Source organism: Mus caroli, chromosome 12 (genome assembly GCF_900094665.2).
Source record: "Mus caroli chromosome 12, CAROLI_EIJ_v1.1, whole genome shotgun sequence".
Lineage (NCBI taxonomy): Eukaryota > Metazoa > Chordata > Mammalia > Rodentia > Muridae > Mus > Mus caroli.
This window is the reverse complement of record NC_034581.1, coordinates 40,840,338-40,857,688: the sequence shown is the minus strand read 5'-3', so window position 1 is coordinate 40,857,688 and position 17,351 is coordinate 40,840,338. Positions and strand designations below refer to the sequence as shown.

Below are 17,351 nucleotides of genomic sequence, written 5' to 3'. Positions count from 1 at the left end.
TTGACTGTACTGAACTCAGGACAAACATTGACTTGGGATGCAGTACTGCCATTATCTCTGGTTGACATTAAGAAAATGCTTCTGCTTACCCTTGCTGGAAGAACTCATCTTTCCATTGCTGTCCAGTCTACACTGGGCTGTCGTTTATTTCACCTGAGGAAGCCATATTAAATTCCCAAAGAACCTCAGCATTTTATAACAATAAACCTGATATACATCTGGAGTTATTTTGAAGTAACTTTCTCTAGAAACTTGTTTGGGTTGCACATATTCTACATGATTTCTTAAATGTTATGTTTTTGTTTCTTGTAAACGATATTCACTCTAGATTCCTCACTCTCAGAACCTCAATAATTTTCCTTTTATTGTCTTTAGTTCCAGACTGTGAAGGTTCCTGCAACAGCTATGGCAAGCAGAGAAACAGTCCAGGGGAGGCAAGAAAAAAAAATCTGGTTCAGCACAATATAGCTAACTGAGGCTGGTTCAGACTTTTAGAGTCTGACACTGGGCAGTTTGGTTTATACACATTAAAGTTCAGTACAGTTTTGGAAAATATTTTCTGGTGACAATTATCACAAAAAAGGCTTAAAGCATGGCTACATCAAAACTCTTTTGCAAAGCACATAGACTGCTTCCACAAGAATAGGTTCTATAGCTTAAGGACCTAGGGAAGAAATCTGGTGTGATCTAGGGCATCAAAGGGGTCACCAAGCTGCACAGTACATGTGACATATCTCCTGGGAATTCTACTGACTGAGAAGCAATGCTCACAGTAACAGGGTAGGGGATAAGAATTGGAGATTAAACATAACAGCCTGAGGGATTCAAGTATGGCCTGACCCTGCAAATATCACAGCTCATACAGCTATTTACAGCATCCACGCCTGGCTATCTGGGTGGAAAAACAGGTACCCACATTGCTTTTGTTGAAGAGACAAGTCTGAATGCTTAGCATTCCTGGTTTCTCTAGTGCTTATCTGTAAGCACAAGGACCTTGTGACCTCTCCATCAGATGACAACGACATCATTCTTATGCCATGATAATAATCAAGCCTTGATGTGTTTCTTCTACTTAGTGAACACTCTTTTTATGTCTCTGCATTAAAGTCTTCCTCTTTTCAAAGATTTATTTATCACCTAAACCACAAGCTTTATGTGATGAATAGCCCCTAAGTTATAGTTAGGACTGTTTGGCAGAAAGTATGCAAATGAGGATAAACAATAAAGAAAAATTTTTAAAATTCACAGCCTAATAAAGTGAGCAGATACTTAAACTGATAATTACAATATAATGTGATTGATTGAGTACAGTAATAAAGGCATGGAAACGGTGTCAAGGATGAATAGAAGTGGAAACACAATTTTCTATTTAAATGTTGGTGACACTGAGGCTGAGAAGATAGCTCAGTCTATAAGTACTTCCCACACAAGCATGAGGACATAAGTTCAATCCCTAGTACCCATAAAAAACAGACTGAGTGTGTGCCTATCATCCCAGCTCTAGGGAAACAGAAAGAGGCGGATCCCAAGGGCTTGCTACCACACCAGGCCAGCCAAAGCTGTCTCAAAGAGGGACAGCAATTGGAGAAGACACCCAGTGTTGACCTTCAGCTTCCATACACATGTACATACAGACATGTATACACAAAATTGATGAGGTCTATGTTATCTACTTTTATTTCTGCCACTTGGGCTTTAGGTATTATGTCTAAGAAACTATCACCTAAATTGTGGTCATAAAGACTTACACCTGTGTTTCCTTCTAAGTGTTGTACAGTCTAGCTATTACTTTTAGCTTTAATCTATGTTAAGTACTACATATGAGCAACATAGGGACCAAATTCAATCTTTTATGTGTGGATATTCAGTTTTCACATTACCATTTTATGGGCGGAATATTTTTCTTCTCTGATTGTCTTGGCATTCTCGCAGCTGCCGCTTTGATACGTTTTCCTGACTTACTTCCCATTGACTTGGGTTTCCCCCTGCCTTTCAGTCTATTTTACTCATCTGCTTAGCAGGCATCTTTAGCTTTACCCTTCACTCTAAAGTTTACAGTTCTTGAAGGGAATATTTTGGGAATCCTTCCCTATTGTCTAGTGCTGAACGCTGAGCCAGCTTATCCCAGTCTCTTCTGAAAAGTTACGAATGTGGTCTGCATCCTAGACTTCTCTACAAAGCTTCTTAGTGTCATTTCCTGCTTTGTAGGCTTCACATGGAAATCTCAGAAGCAATAAGAAGTGAAATACTAGATTCTTTCCTGCCACCATGAAGGATATTTGCTTTTCTTGTTTCTATCTTATAAACACTATTCCCATTTCTCAAGCCAGATCCTGTTTTCCTTCTTATCCATATTTCACATCCTGTCCATTAATACAAACCTTAAATCTTCCCATTTATCTTCTTGCCACTGATACCATCCCAGCATTAGGCCACCGTTAACCCTCACTTGAAATAATTCTGATACCTTCTGGACTTTTGTTTTCTGCTTCCTTCCTTGCTCCCTTTTCAAACTGTAGGCAGCATAATGGCTTCAAAAACCTTAGTCCATGTTACCCCTGTTTTTAAATACAATACCTTCCAGTTACACATAAAATCTATTCATAAGTTCCGTACAGTCTGGCTCCTGTTTATCCTCCACCTCTTGTTCATAAGTCATAGTCCCATCAGCAGCTCCATCAGCCTTCTTCAGCTCCTAGAATATCCAAGTTTATCCTCTTTCAGATCTTTGCATGTGGATTTTGCCCACTTTGTCTCTTCCACAGCAAAGATTAACATATTACCTCCTCAGAAAGTCATTTGCACCTGATCATAAGTCAGCCTCCTTCACCTTTGTTCACTACTACAGCAAATTACTGGTGAATTTTTAAATTATTTGTTAACTGTCTGGCAGTTTTTCAATTTTTCAACTGTTGATTTGCCTGGAAATTTTAAATTGTGTTTTAATAATTTAATTTAAATTATAAATGTATTTTGAAACATATGTATCACCCTCTACACATATTTTTGACCTATGCACATTTTACTCCATGATTTTAGACTGGTATAGATAAGGGATGCTGTGTATGAGAACACAACTGTTCTGTCTATGACCCTGTTTTCAACCAGGGCTATACCTGTTGTTAATAATAGGTGACCCCAAAAATATTTCAGCAAATACACAACAAGCCGGGAGAAAAATTTATAAATCTGAATTCTTCAGCTGGCAGAAGAAAAATTCAGGGTGCCATGGGGCTGAATAACCAGAGTATACAAAGTCTTAAAGCAAGAAAAGAGATGGTATGTGTAAGAATGCTGCCAGCATTCCTTCAAGACTATTATAACTTTCTGTATCAAAGGGGAAGCTTTTAGTTCTGATTTGTTTCATGCTCAAGTCATTAAATATTTCCACCAAATATAACTTGGAAAATAAAGTTATTCTAAGCTTTGAAGCATTGTTTATAAAACTTACTTAACTGAATAATTTAGACTGCAATCATAATTTAAATGTTTAGCATACTTAAGGTAACTTAAATAGATAAAATATGCAATATTAACAGTTAGAGTGCTTGGCATATTATACTTAGTCCTGTTATTTAAATTAAGGACATCAAAAGTTTCTATGTTATTAACTTCACAGATCTCCCAACTTTTATCAAAATGCTTTTTTTTCATATTTTTTATGAGCCTAGAGGAATATAGTTGTCAAACAATTGTTTCAGGAAAGGAACTAGTTCTGCTTCTCTCTCTTAATGTGATAAACCTCTGAATCCTTGTTATGTTTCCCTGACAATTCTATATAAATGTGGTTCCATTGGTAGCAGAATTGAGCTCAACCTATTCACAGGCACCCAGTATTCTCAATCTGGTAGATTTCCTCCCAGAACACTGAATTGTTTTCTTTGCATGGCCAGCATTGCATAATCTTTCACCAGACCACCAATCTGGTGTGTTAACTAACAGGCACAAACAAATGCCTTTACTGTAATTTGTAAGTCATTAATATATTTCTTCCCCCCATAAAATGAGAGCTATTCTACACAACCAAATTTCTAAAGAAGAAATAGTCATATCTGTGAACCACAACAATGAGCAGCACGGTATAATAACTCTAAGGTTGCGATAGTGACCTTGTCAGTAACCAACAGCTCTTCCATGCCTGGCACTGGAAACCTAGCCAACTAGCTAGTGCTAGTGAAATCATGAGTCTTGGAGAAGAGCCTACAACTACCACTTTATTAAACCACTGTAATCCCTAGCTACATCTGGATAACTGTAGTCATCACCTACCATCAAGAAAACTTCTCTTTGCATTACAGAAAGCCACCACCAATTAGATTGCAGAGTTGTGGGGCCCAGTCTTAATGAAGACATCCTCAGAACAACTCCTGCACCTAATATTTAGGGAGCTTGCTGAAGAGGGGGAGTGTAAGAGCCAGAGAATTAGGGAGTTTGCTATAAGACTGTGTCTCCTAGGAATCTCATATGGGTGAAAAAAATCCATAAAGTCTCACCAACATAACTGCCCAAACCTAAGCTAAGCAAAGACATCAACAATGGACATGCTGAACTGGAGGGAGAACCACGAAGCATCAGAACTGCAGGTATCTATGGAATGCTCAGAGAGAGGGGGAAGTTGTATTCCCAAAGCAAGAGCATACACATACGTTATCCAGTACCAAATGATCAACCCTAAAAATACAGATACAAGTAGCCCCTTATAGACTGAGCAGGCTATATTTAGGGATGTAAATGTATTACATATACATATATTCATGTAACATGGAATAAATGAAAAACAGGAGGTGATGAATTTGAAGGAGAGAATAGAGGGATATGCTACAGGGTTTGAGAAGAAGAATGAAAAGAATGAAATGAAATAATCATAACCTCAAAAAAACAATACAGGAAGAAGTAGTCATGACTTTGAAATATGCCACTGTAACTCTTTCAGTTACATTTTATCATTAATTGGTTGTTAGCCCTTTGCTGTAACAGTTTCTACTCTTCCTGAAACACTGGCTTTCTCTGTTTGCTGTATTTTCTATTGCTATCCACATACATTCAGATATATGCACATTGTCTTACTTTGCTTTCTGTTGCTGTGGTGAACACCATGACCGAAAGCAACTGATGGAGGAAAGGCTTTCTTTCACCATATAGCTTGGAGTCCTTCCTTAAGGGAAGCCAGGGCAGGAACCTGCAGGCAGGAACTGAAGTAGAAAGCCAGAGAAGAATACTGCTTACTGACTTACTCACTCTGGTTTCTTAAACAACCCAACTCTGCCTGCCTGGGGTGGTACCACTCACTGTTGCTTGGCCCCTCCAATATCAACCATTAACCTGCAAATGCCCCCACAAACTTGCCTACAGACAATCTGTAGGAGGCATTTTCTGATTTTAGGTTCCTCTCCCCATATAAGTTTAGCTTGTATAAAAGTTAACAACCAACCAGAACACATACTCTTATACACAAATTTTAAAATAATGAAAAAACTAAATATTAAATTATTCCTTACTAATTAAAGTCAACCAAATAAATGGGGCATCCAATTTTATTTTGTATTTAAACATCATTGGTATATATTTCATATGAACCTTCTTCTCACTAGCATTTAAAAGTTATGGAAATGTTTATATAAATCTACTATAATTATCTCATTGCTATAAACTTTATTACTATTAGAGTTCTAAATATCACAGCTTGCCTTGTTGAATCCACTTTAAACCAGCCTTTTAATTCAGTGTCACCCCTGCCATTTGAAAGCATCCTTACTGTCTGGCAGCAAGATGCTCCAGGTGTATCTGTGTTTCTGGTCCCAACTCATAGAATCTACTTCTTTCAAAGAACTTCTCTTTCTCCTAGCATAAAACTGATAGATAGCAAAATCTGAGTACAACTGCACCTAAGGATAGACTGATACTGCTAAAATCATAAGTGTGGGCTACCACTAAGGTGAGAAACAAAGATGGGCACAGTATTCCTGGTTGAGCCTTTTATTCACGTTGCTTTTTCTTCAAAGACTCATTTTTTATATGTGTTTATGTACTGTAACATGCTATAAAATCATAACTTTGGAAGAAACAGCAAGGCAATAGATGAAGGCGAGAGAGCTGTGAAAGGCTTCCAGTAAGAAGACTGGGACTAGATCAGGAGAGGAGGGGCCTGACCAGTTGATTCTGCCACGTCATGAGTAAGCCAGCACTGCCTTGAAGCATGAAAGTTTTATGACCCACATAATTGTCTGTAAGGAAAACAAAGTTCTGGAGACCTAAAGAGCAGTGGGAGAAAAATCATGCAGGATGCTGTGGTGGTTCGATGGGGCCAAGAGTATTTCAAATTTCATAGTTACTAGAAATAGGTGGCAAGCTGAGGTGCCCTACTGAGGTAGGATGTACCATACTTAGGTAGGATGATAGAGATATAATCAAAGATGTTGGTGTGGCAGATAAGGTGGGCACCATTGTGAATTTGGGTCAATAGTCTGGTTAGAAGAAGAAAGAAAGACCAAATTAATGTCCAGGTATAATCTTCAAGGCACACAGGGCAGGTTATATGTGGAACAAGTTTTCTGTGGCAAGTGAATAGCACAATATGTAGTAAGCATTGTGCTAAGTGTATATTGCTTTTAGTTCTCAAAATAGACCCTGAAAAACAGGTACTTTTATCCCCTTTATACTGAATAGAAATTATAGCTTCAGAGTAACTTATCTGAGACCAGAGGGCCAGAATCAAACTCAGACTTTTCTGGCTTTATTTCTCTCATCAGAAAAATAACAAAGGCAGTATTCAAAGTGAATGACAGAAAACAAACAAGTGTGTTCTAGAAGCTACATAAAAGAATGACCTTCAAAAGAACTGGTCAATGACTTTGTGGTTTTTTGACCAGTTCACCAGTGAGTCTGAGAGAAGAATGTCTGTGTGTTGAGGGCAGGAGGTTCTATACATATGTGAGCCCATGCATGCATTTATGTTCACTGTAGCAACCAAAGGAGGATGTTGGTGTCTTGCTCTATCTCTCTCTGCCTCATTCCTTTCAGACAGGTTCTCTCAGTGAACCTAGAGTCAACCAAATTTTGGCTATGTGGTCTGGCCTCCAAGCCCCAGCGATCTCCCTGTTTCCCCCAATCCCCAGTTCTGGTGTTAAAGGTGTATACAGCCACACTTGGGCTTGTATGTGTATGCTATGGTCTAAACCAACTCCTCATATTCGATACCAAGTGCTCTTACCCACTGACCGTCTTCACACTCGTAAGAGAAGAGTTATAACACAGTGGGTGAGGAACATCACACTGGGTGTTCAAAACAAGGAAGGTATGAGAGAGAGCCACAGAAGACTGTTCACGGTGATGGGGATATGGAAGGTAGGGTAGGCCGAGGTAGAAAGCCTAACAGAAGGATTTTAGTGCCAGTTTGGTTGTTTTGTTTTGTTTGTTTGTTTATGACTGATGTTGATTGTCTTCGGTGTGTGCCCTTTACACATTGCACTTATACATTGCCTGCAACAGTTCCCACAATCCAATCTCGGAGAGTAGGTACCATACTGACCTCATGATAAGCAATGAAACTGAAGCACAGAGGTGAAGGTAATTTATTCAGTGTTATACAGCTAGGAAGTAGCAGACCCCACATGTTGAACTGAGTTTTCTCTATAGCACATAGCATTACCTAAAGGGATTCTGTATTATATACTTGAAATTGTAATTCTTAAAATAAAAGCTACTAACTTCCTACTTATTAAGACCATAGACTTGCAAATCATTACTGATATGTACCATCCATAACTAGACACAAAAGACAAATCCATTTCTCAAGGTTAGATTGTAAGGGGTATGTTGTTTGAAGTGCCATCTTTTTGAGCCTGATATTCTCTGAACAGTACCAACAGGTTTATTCTTGTATTTGTTTTTCTCATAGGCTATAACTCATAAGAGCAAACCCCCAGTAACCAAAGCTAAATTAATAATAAAAAAAGGTATTGATGATTTTTTTTCATATCCTAACTTTAAGTGTTGAAAGGGACATGGATAATATCCTGAATGTTTGGCCTTCATCATGGAGCCTATTGGAATTGAGAGGAAAATTATGAACTCATACTTATTTATGATAAGGAGAGAGAACAGGGCTTTTTCCTCGGGTCTTTAAGGTTCCACTAAGCTACCTTGACATAGCCAACAGAAGGTATGCATTTGGCAGAAAGGGCCAGTTTTCTTCCTTACTAAGTCCAACAAAAAATTGCAAGTTCTCTTTAAAGTAGGATTTGGAATTTATGGGTTTACAAAATATTCCTGGATGCTGGGTCCATTTGTCTTGGTCATCCAGCTCCAGGCAACAAGCAGGCTTCATGGTCCCTGAAATTACCCACCAAACTGAAACAAAAGATAATTCTAGAACTGCCATTCAGCATGCTATATCTGTTTTACAGCCTCTATAAAGCAAGCCCTTTGAATATAATTACACGACTTGTCTACCTATTACTAAATTGATGGAGACAGCCTAGATTTACTTTCTTCCCTTTAATTTAGAAGTGAAATATAGTTCTTTGCAGAGCTCTCCAACACAAATTCTACCTCAGTGCCCTGTCCAAGAGGACTCCACAAATAATTCAGTTTGGGAAGTTGCATAATCATACTTTCCCTTCATCCTTACCTCATTTAAATGCAGGGTCCATATTAGTTTATGAAAGGTTTTCCAAAATTCTGCAAGAAAGATCCTGACTAGATCATATTTTATAAAGTTATTTTGACATACCATTATGCTTTCTTTGTGCCATGTTTTTTTAACCCAAAGAACCATTTGGGGACAGGCCGACTGAAGTATCTAAGAGGTCTGGAGTCAGTGACAAGGCAGTTGAAGTAGCTGTTCCACCAGCCTTACCATGTACTTCTGTAACTGTAAATTCTGGTGAGAATACCTTCATTGGAACCGTAGCACCTCACTATAATACCTCTTGCCTTATAGATGTACAGAAATGAGAGCTTTTCTGTGATTGGCTGAATTCATATTGCATCTGGCCCTAACAAAAGTTAATATGTTTCTTTTAGAAAGGCTTGATATAATCATTGTTTTCAAAAAAGACTTTATATAAGTGGCCATCAACACAAAAATACAAGTCAAATTTGCCCTTTAGAAGAACTTTTATCTTTAAAGGGGCGATAGGGACTTCCAACACTGGCATGCACTGGTGTGGTATTATTGGTTAGCCTGTATAATATATAAAGAGCTTGTTATTGTTTTTAGTCTAGTATTAATCTTATATAATTAATGGAGTCTGTGAACTAGGAACCAAATTATTTAGCTTAGGAAGTATCTACATATTATTACTAATTTCATATAAATAACAATTAGTGTCATTGGCATTTAAATTGTATTCAGTTTGAGATGTTTAGTGCAGTCACAGTACTAAGTGGTATCTGCTTTGAAGCACCATGAGTACCATGAGACTGAAGTAGCAGTGGTAGGCACAGGTGGAGTGTTCATCACAGGAAAGGAGCAGTGTGTAAGTAGTGTGAGCACATTTAGTAGGCAGCAAGAAGCCAGGTCTTCGTGAAACTTTATTTTACTAAAGGTAGACTGGAAGTAGAAAAGAAGGAAAGAAGAACGTTCAAGACTAATCCCACATACTAATGTTCACTAAAAGTAATGTGTATGTTACTGAGCTAAGCCAAGCTTAATTGTACATTATACCTTCCTTACCTGTGGCAATTGTCTTGTTAAGTGAGTTAATAACATAGGTAAAATTTTAATAGAAGCCATTTAATCTACTTGGGGAACAAATTATTATTGAACATTTTTAGCATATAATATGAGAGTATTGATGGTGTTGGTATAGTAACAGATTTATTATAATAAATCTTTCTGCCAAAGATTTATAGTCTACTTTGGTAAGTGGGGCTTTATTGCATAGTTATTCCTAAGTTGTTAGATAGATTTTCTAATACAAATAGTCCAAGCAAAGTCAAACTACGTTTACAAGCCTATTTGGAGCTAGAGAAATGGCTTGGTTGTTAAGAGTGCTTCTAGCTCTTTCAGAGAACCCTAGGGCAGCTCTCAGAACCCATATTAGGTAGCTCACACCTACTTATAACTCCAGTTCCAGAAGGATCTGATTCCCTCAAATGGCCTCCACTTGAAACTACAGTCACCCAAGACAGACAGACAGACACATACACACACACACACACACACACACACACACACACACACACTTTAAAACCTTTAAAATATTCGTTTAAAAAATCTTTTAAAAATGTTTGTTTACTAGGCTATATGTGCATTTATTTAGCTGCCATTTATTTCTAGATGATTTCCTTCTTTATTTCCTAAACAATATGAATGATGCATATTTAAGTTATATACACATTATATATAAGAAATAGCTGCTGAAGTCTTTTAAATTACCTTGTTAGTGGATAGAATTTAACATTTTTAACTGCCAACACATGGGCAGAAGTCTACAATTATCAAATTAATTACCATTGACATCAAAGCTATTGGTATAGTTTATGTATTAAAAAAGCTGTTCTTAATTTTCTTCCTTTATTACTTTCTAAATACTTTCCACTTTCCCCCTCATTCCCTTCCTTGTTTTCTCTTGATTGTGTTCAAATAGCAACCGTATGCAACGAAGAGGCTTTCTATCAAGTTTCTCTCCCAACAGTTTTCTAAACTGCAGAACATAAAATAAGCTAACAGGAGCTTGTATTAAGGCTCCATCAAGCAGAACTGATGTGAAGTCAACATCAGTGGAGCCAGACTGGTCTGTGCTCCCCAGTCTGCGATTCAAAAGGCAGTTGACTTCATTTGCTGCGGTTGACAGCTTCTTCTCTGACTATTTGAATAAATCTGGTTATTAATATGCTTCCTATCTATTTAGAAAGAATTATGATTCTATCTGTCGCAGGAGATTGCATGATTTCCTGACTTAACAGCACAATATTAATTGTGAGTAACTTCTGAGTAAGGTCCCCTGTTTACACAACCTTATTTCACTTAATGACTATGTGCCAATCTCCCCCCTAAGTAAGACAACGGGCTTCCAATAGACAACCAAGAAGCATCTTCTATTAGCTACAAGACATTTAGCCCATGTTGAGACGGGAAAGACAGATAAGTGCAACTGATTGCTCACTTCCCAGAACTTCTCTGGAAAGCCTGTGTGGCCTTCCTAAGAGAGGCTGTGGAGTGATGCACCTTCACCAAGCACAGCTATTACTTTAGTTACTTTATTTTCATCACAGTGTCCTCTGTAGTAGACAAATGGATGGATAGCATGCCCCACATTTAAGTGTAAAGAAACTGAACACCAGATACGTAACATAGGCATGAATACCAAGTATGTCACTACATCAATACCTGGCAAATGGTATGCCTGCTGTGAGGAGTTCTGAGTGTTTACTAAAAGTTTCAAACAACTATTTTCAGCATCCACTAAAAGCCTCAGTTTCTGCCCTGTGAGCTAGCAACACCCTTTTTAATAACTATAAGAATTGTATTAATGAGAAAAAAAAAGGAATATGACTGTGACTCTGTGTGTGGAGCATGAGAGTGGTGAACAGTGCAGTGTAGCAAGCTTCAGAAAATGCTTACCTGTGTTATGGTGACAGTAACAGAAAAGTTGGGACTCAACCCCTAGATTTCAGCCTTGGGTCAGATGGGGAGATATTAGGGTCATTTATTGAAACAGGAACCCTGTGGTTGAAAAATCATAGGGTTACATTTAGACAGACTGAATTTTGAGGTACCTTTGGGGCATTCAGTTGGAGTCCAGTTAAGAACAAACATGGATCTGAGCTTAAGCTTATGAGAGATAAAGACTTGTGTCCCTGAAACTTATGTGCTGGATAATATTGCCACAGGGAAAGGCCACCGCCCTACAATTACAGCACAATTAAGGGTTCCCAAAAGAAGAAAATCAAGTGAACAGATATAAGTCAAAACAGAGAAATGATTATAGGATTAGGGAATAGTTAAAAAAAAAAAAGTGAAAGGGGATACTCAGGAAGTCCGGGATTCTGCTGAAAGTTATGGCACTGAATATTGAAAGGGTAAATAGAAGAGGAGTACTACATTATACTTGAAGGCATATTGTGCTTATCATTGTGTGAAGGAATGGGATTGAGCTGGAGCCTGATAAAACCCTGGGGATTAAGGAGTTTCCCTGGCCTTAAAATATGGATAGAATTCCAACTAGGAGAGGCCATTTTAGCTGGAAACAAAAAAAAAATGTTTTTGGGGTTTTTTTTTGGGTTTTTTTTTTTGTTTGTTTGTTTGTTTTCAGATTCATTCTAATGCCTGCAAATAGCTGAAGGTGGATGTCCTATTAGCAGTGGTCATTGTTTTGTTTTGTTTTGTTTTGTTTTGTTTTGTTTTGTTTTGTTTTTTGAGACAGGGTTTCTCTGTGTAGCCCTGGCTGTCCTAGAACTCACTCTGTAGACCAGGCTGGCCTCGAACTCAGAAATCCACCTCTGAGATTGGGTGCCTCTGCCTCCCAAGTGCTGGGATTAAGGTGCACACCACCACTGCCCGGCTCATCCATGTCTTCTTTAAGCACAGCAGGTGCTTCCATTTTATCCCATATCATGTGTTTCTCCTTCTATAACAACTATAAGAGACTGGTTGTGACATCAACTAACATCATGTCCAAGTTTCGTTTCAAAAACACCATGGCATAGAAGCAGTGTGGCTTACCCCTAGGAGATTCAGTCCACATTCATAGGTGTATATAACTTAGAAAGTCATAGAGGTTAATTATACAAGATGGTAGTTATATACTCTTAATTTTATTGCAGTTACTTTTAAAGTCTCTTTAATTAACAATACAACTATTCTTAACCAAGATGTGTTCGTTACTTTTCTCAATGCCATGACAAAACCCCTGACCAGAACAAAATTATGAAAGCATTTTTCTGGCTCCAACTTTGAAGTGCAGTCTGTGCTAAGAGGAAAGAGAAGGTTATGATGGCAGCTCTAGCTATGCAATGCAGTGGGAGACAGATGGTCATATTGCATCTACAGTCAAGAAGACATGGATATTGATGCTCTACTCACTTTTGCCTTTTTACTCAGCCCAGGACCCCAGCCCAGACCTGGTGTCACCTATGATCAGATCTTTACCCAGCCTGTGTATATCTTTTAGAGTCACTAAATTCTGTTAACAAATTAATGATTAAGATTAGCCATCTCAGATCCATACCTTGTCCACATTTAGTAGCATTCCTTTTTTTTTAATTAGATATTTTCTTTATTTACATTTCAAATGTTATCCCCTGTCCTTGCTTTCCCCTCTGAAAACTCCCTATCCTATCCCCCTTCCCTATGCTCACCAACTCACTCAGTCCTGTTTCCTGATCCTGGCATTCCCCTTCACTAGGGCATTGAGCCTTCACAGGACCAAGGGCCTCTTCTCCCATTGATGACCTACAAGACCACTCCACTGTTCCTGTGCCCCCACCCTCATTCACTCCTTGCTGCACTGCTCCAGACATTTATTAGAGAGAAAGTGGCTCTCTCACCTCTGAGCCTGGGAGTGAAAGCACTCCTGGGAGAACAGCTCTCTCTTGGGAGGACCTGTGTACAGAGGACTGTGGAACAGCCTTAGCTCCGGGGTGCAGAGGCCAACCAGCCTTTGTCCACTTTTAAAGTACAGATCCCCACGGACTAAAGGACATCTCACAATGCAAAATACATTCATCTGATCTTGAAAAGTCTCCAAAGTCTTATTATAATGTTAATACTTTTTTAAAAATCCATAGTGAATCTGTATCTCAAAGTGATCACTTATCTGTAAACCTCATATCACATACTTCCTATAAGCAATTGCACAGGGTAAACATTCCTGTTTTGTAAAGGAGGAACAAGGACATAGCAAGGAAATATCAGACCAAAGCAAGCTCAAAACATGGCAGGAAAAACACCAAATTCTGTGGCTGCTGCTTGGCTGGCTTCTGGAGCTCATAGCATCTCATGGGCTCCAACAACCTTTGGTAGCAACATCTAAGTCTGCTGCTGTAACCCCCATGGTCTTTCTTGATCTCCTTCCACTCCATACCTGAGAGTTTCTGAGACTGACATCCCACATTCCTGGCATCTCCTGGGGCCTCCAGTGTAATATGTACTTCAGCCTCACAGCTTCAGGTAAAAGACTCATGCCCTCACAGGGAATTCAAGCCTGCCTCACATTGCCTTCTGCGGCTTTCTGCAGCCTTAATCAAGCCACCATGACTCTGTAAGTTTTACATTTTATACGCTTGTAAAACCTGTACCTCATTGGCAAAATTGTTAAAAATCTATTCCTAGCTCAAGGTTGTAGCCTGGTCCGTTATACCACAGCTGTCGTAGTCCTTATACCTCTGTGCACTTTGGCAGCTGAACCCAGAAAGCACTTCCCTGGGTGTGGGGTAGGGGTGGGGTGGGGGTGGTGTCAATGTCTAGCAGTTTCTTCAAGGGCATTCTCAATCCAGTTGATCCCCTTTCAAATGAATTTTTATTTCCACATGCTCCATCAGAATAACTACATTAAACTTGGTTATGGCTTTCTAGGACCTCTCATGTTTTCCCCACAATCCAGTGGGGATGGCCCCACTTCTTCTGCATTAAAATTTCCATGTGTGTGTGTGTGTGTGTGTGTGTGTGTGTGTGTGTGTGTGCACGTGCGTGAAGACCTTCTGTGGAGGCCAGAAGCTAAACTTGGGTTTCCTCCTTTTTATCGCTGTCTACTTTGTTTTCTTTTTAAATTTATTGTTATTCATGTGTATATGTCCGTCTGTTTGTGTACAGATATCCATGTATCCCAGAAGCTTCCCCTAGATCTGGAGTGGCAAACCTTTGTGAGCTGCCTGATGTGGAACGCTGGGAACTAAATGTGGGTCGTCTGCAAGAGCATGAATGCTCTTAACAACTGAGCCATCTCTCCAGCTCCTCTACTCTATTGATCTCACCAGGATCTGAAATTCCTGACGTGGCTATACTGGCTGCTCAGAGAATCCCAGTGACCCACTTGTCTCTACCCCCCCAGAAGTGTGGCATGCAACCCCACACCTGATGCTTTCCTAAGAGTTCTGGGTATGGAACCCAGTTCTGCATGCCTGTGCAGCAGCTACCATGCCAACGGAACCATCTTCACAGCCCTGTGCTACTTTCCTTTATTTCTGTGATCAAATATCCATCAAGAAGCAACTCTCAGGGAAAAGGATATTGTCTTTCCTCACAGTTTGATAGTAAAGGCCATCATAGCAGGAAAGGCAGGGAAGTCTGTGCAGTGAGAGGGGACAGCTGGCCAGATGACCTCCCCAGTCAAAGCATAGAGAATGGTGGTGTTCCACTCATAGTCTTCTTTATTCAGTCCGAGCCTTACCCCCGTGGGATAGTACCTTCTACTTTCAGGGTGGGTCTCTTTCCTAGTCAAGCCTCTTTGGAAATGCTCTCATAGGCATTCCCAGAGGTATGTCTCCTAGGCAATAGTAAACTTGTCACGTTGACAATCAGCATAAACTCTCACACTGAAGCTTGCAGATTTCTGCCTCATCTTCTCTCACAGCTCCTGTTAAACTGTGGTGTGTTTATGACAACATAGATCAGAGAGAGGTCAGCCTCTCGTCTGTCTTCCCAGTCTATCCTGCTGCTCTCTCCCTTCTTTGTATTACTTGGCTTGTCATGTAGCATAAGCTGGAAGTCTTAGGTTGCCAAGAACACTTCGAGGGCAGAAGCAGTCTGGAATTACCCTGGAAAATATCCATCTCAAACCTATACCTATATGCTAGTCTGCCCATCATCGTGTCCCAGTGAGTGCTGCATCATGTCTGTGAGGAAGGAGGGTGTCATCAGCAGACCAAAGTTCAGTGGTAACCTTGTAATTTTCTGGTGTGATGACCACGTACAAGCTTTTCTGCTTCCTCGGATTTTTGGACGGAACATGAAGCAATATTTTTGGATGTTTTTCTGCTTGCTAAGTCCTGTGGTATTAGCTTTGATAATGAAATGCTATTGTACTTACTGGTACAATAGGAAAACAATGTAAGACTAAGGTTTCTTCTGTAAAATTTGTTCTGAAGTCCCAGAATTTCCTTTATGCCCAAGCATATTTCCCTGGGGTACAATCACCTCAAGTCTGTACTCACTGTGTGTATGTATATGGATGTCGCTGTGTCTCTATATATGGATGCATAGCTATGTGCTGCTAGCTACGATTAGTTAACCCTAATCACTTTTTTTTTTTTTTTTAGAATGTAAATGGAAGGTGCTGCCTCTAGACCGGGCACCCTTCACCTGAGATTCTTTTCCACACACTCCAGAATGTTACCACAAAGGATAAATTATCCAGCCTTTGTAGAGGAGACTAGTGGAAATTACATTTCTATGAAAAGCTATCTGTGGTTAGAAGTATCCATCCCAGGTACAAAGTAAAATGATGTAATCAAGTTATTGAAAGACATAAAGCTAGTATATAAAATGCCATTCAATGTTAACAAAATATAGCTATAAATTTTCCTGAGGTTGTCGTTGGGCATTGTGCTTGTCCTTGGTGGCTAATGTGCCTGCAAGCTCTTTCCCAAGTCATGCTGCCACTTTGGCAAGTGGAGGATCAAGGATGCATGACCTTAGGAGATGTGATTGGATTCTACTTTCTTTGGTATCATTCTGGAGTGTGGAAATGCTACTTTTCCTCGGAAGCAAGTTATTCTGATGGTATCCTACCTGCTAGCTGCTAGCAGTGCTGTGGCTTCGCTTTTAATATTCTAGAACTCACACATGGAAGCCCAGGCACCCAACCCAAACCATAGGAGCAGAGGTTGGAAGCCATCATATCGCCTTTGAACTTCAAAAGCTCATTATTGAATCATTGCTCTCAGCCATGCAGTGGGGAGTGTGGCCTAATTGCTAGACAAAGGAGTAAAGTAAAAAGTTAGTGGTGCAGAACATTCTATCTAGAAAATCCCTACGACCACAAGTTTCTGGGGATTATTGATCCGAACTAAAGATGAAAACAAACTGGAAAACTAAGCATAAGCCAGTAGAGGATTTGCCTAGCATTTACAAGGCCCTGGGTTCAGTTCCCCAGCCCAAGGAGTTAGGGGGAATCACAGGCTTTATAGAGCATGGAATTCATGCCTGGAATTCCCACTTGCAGGGTAGAGGCCAAAAGATGGAATCCCAGGCTCACCTAGACTTGAGTGAGACACTTGTCATCAAAAATAAATTAGTGTGGTGGCTACAGGTAAGGTATGTGCCACCAGTTAACTAAGTGGTTAGTGGCTCATGTGATGGAAGGATGAGACCAACTTCCAGATGTTGTCCTCTGACTCTCTCTCTCTCTCTCTCCCTCTCTCCCTCCCTCTCTCTCTCTCTCTCTCTCTCTCTCTCTCTCTCTCTC

General features: G+C 39.6%; 1 protein-coding gene across 3 annotated transcripts in view; it reads left to right on the top strand.

The window, feature by feature from the left end:
- Positions 1–17,351, top strand: part of Stxbp6 (syntaxin binding protein 6) — a 216,722-nt gene that overhangs the window by 190,160 nt on the left and 9,211 nt on the right. The window lies entirely within an intron of this gene.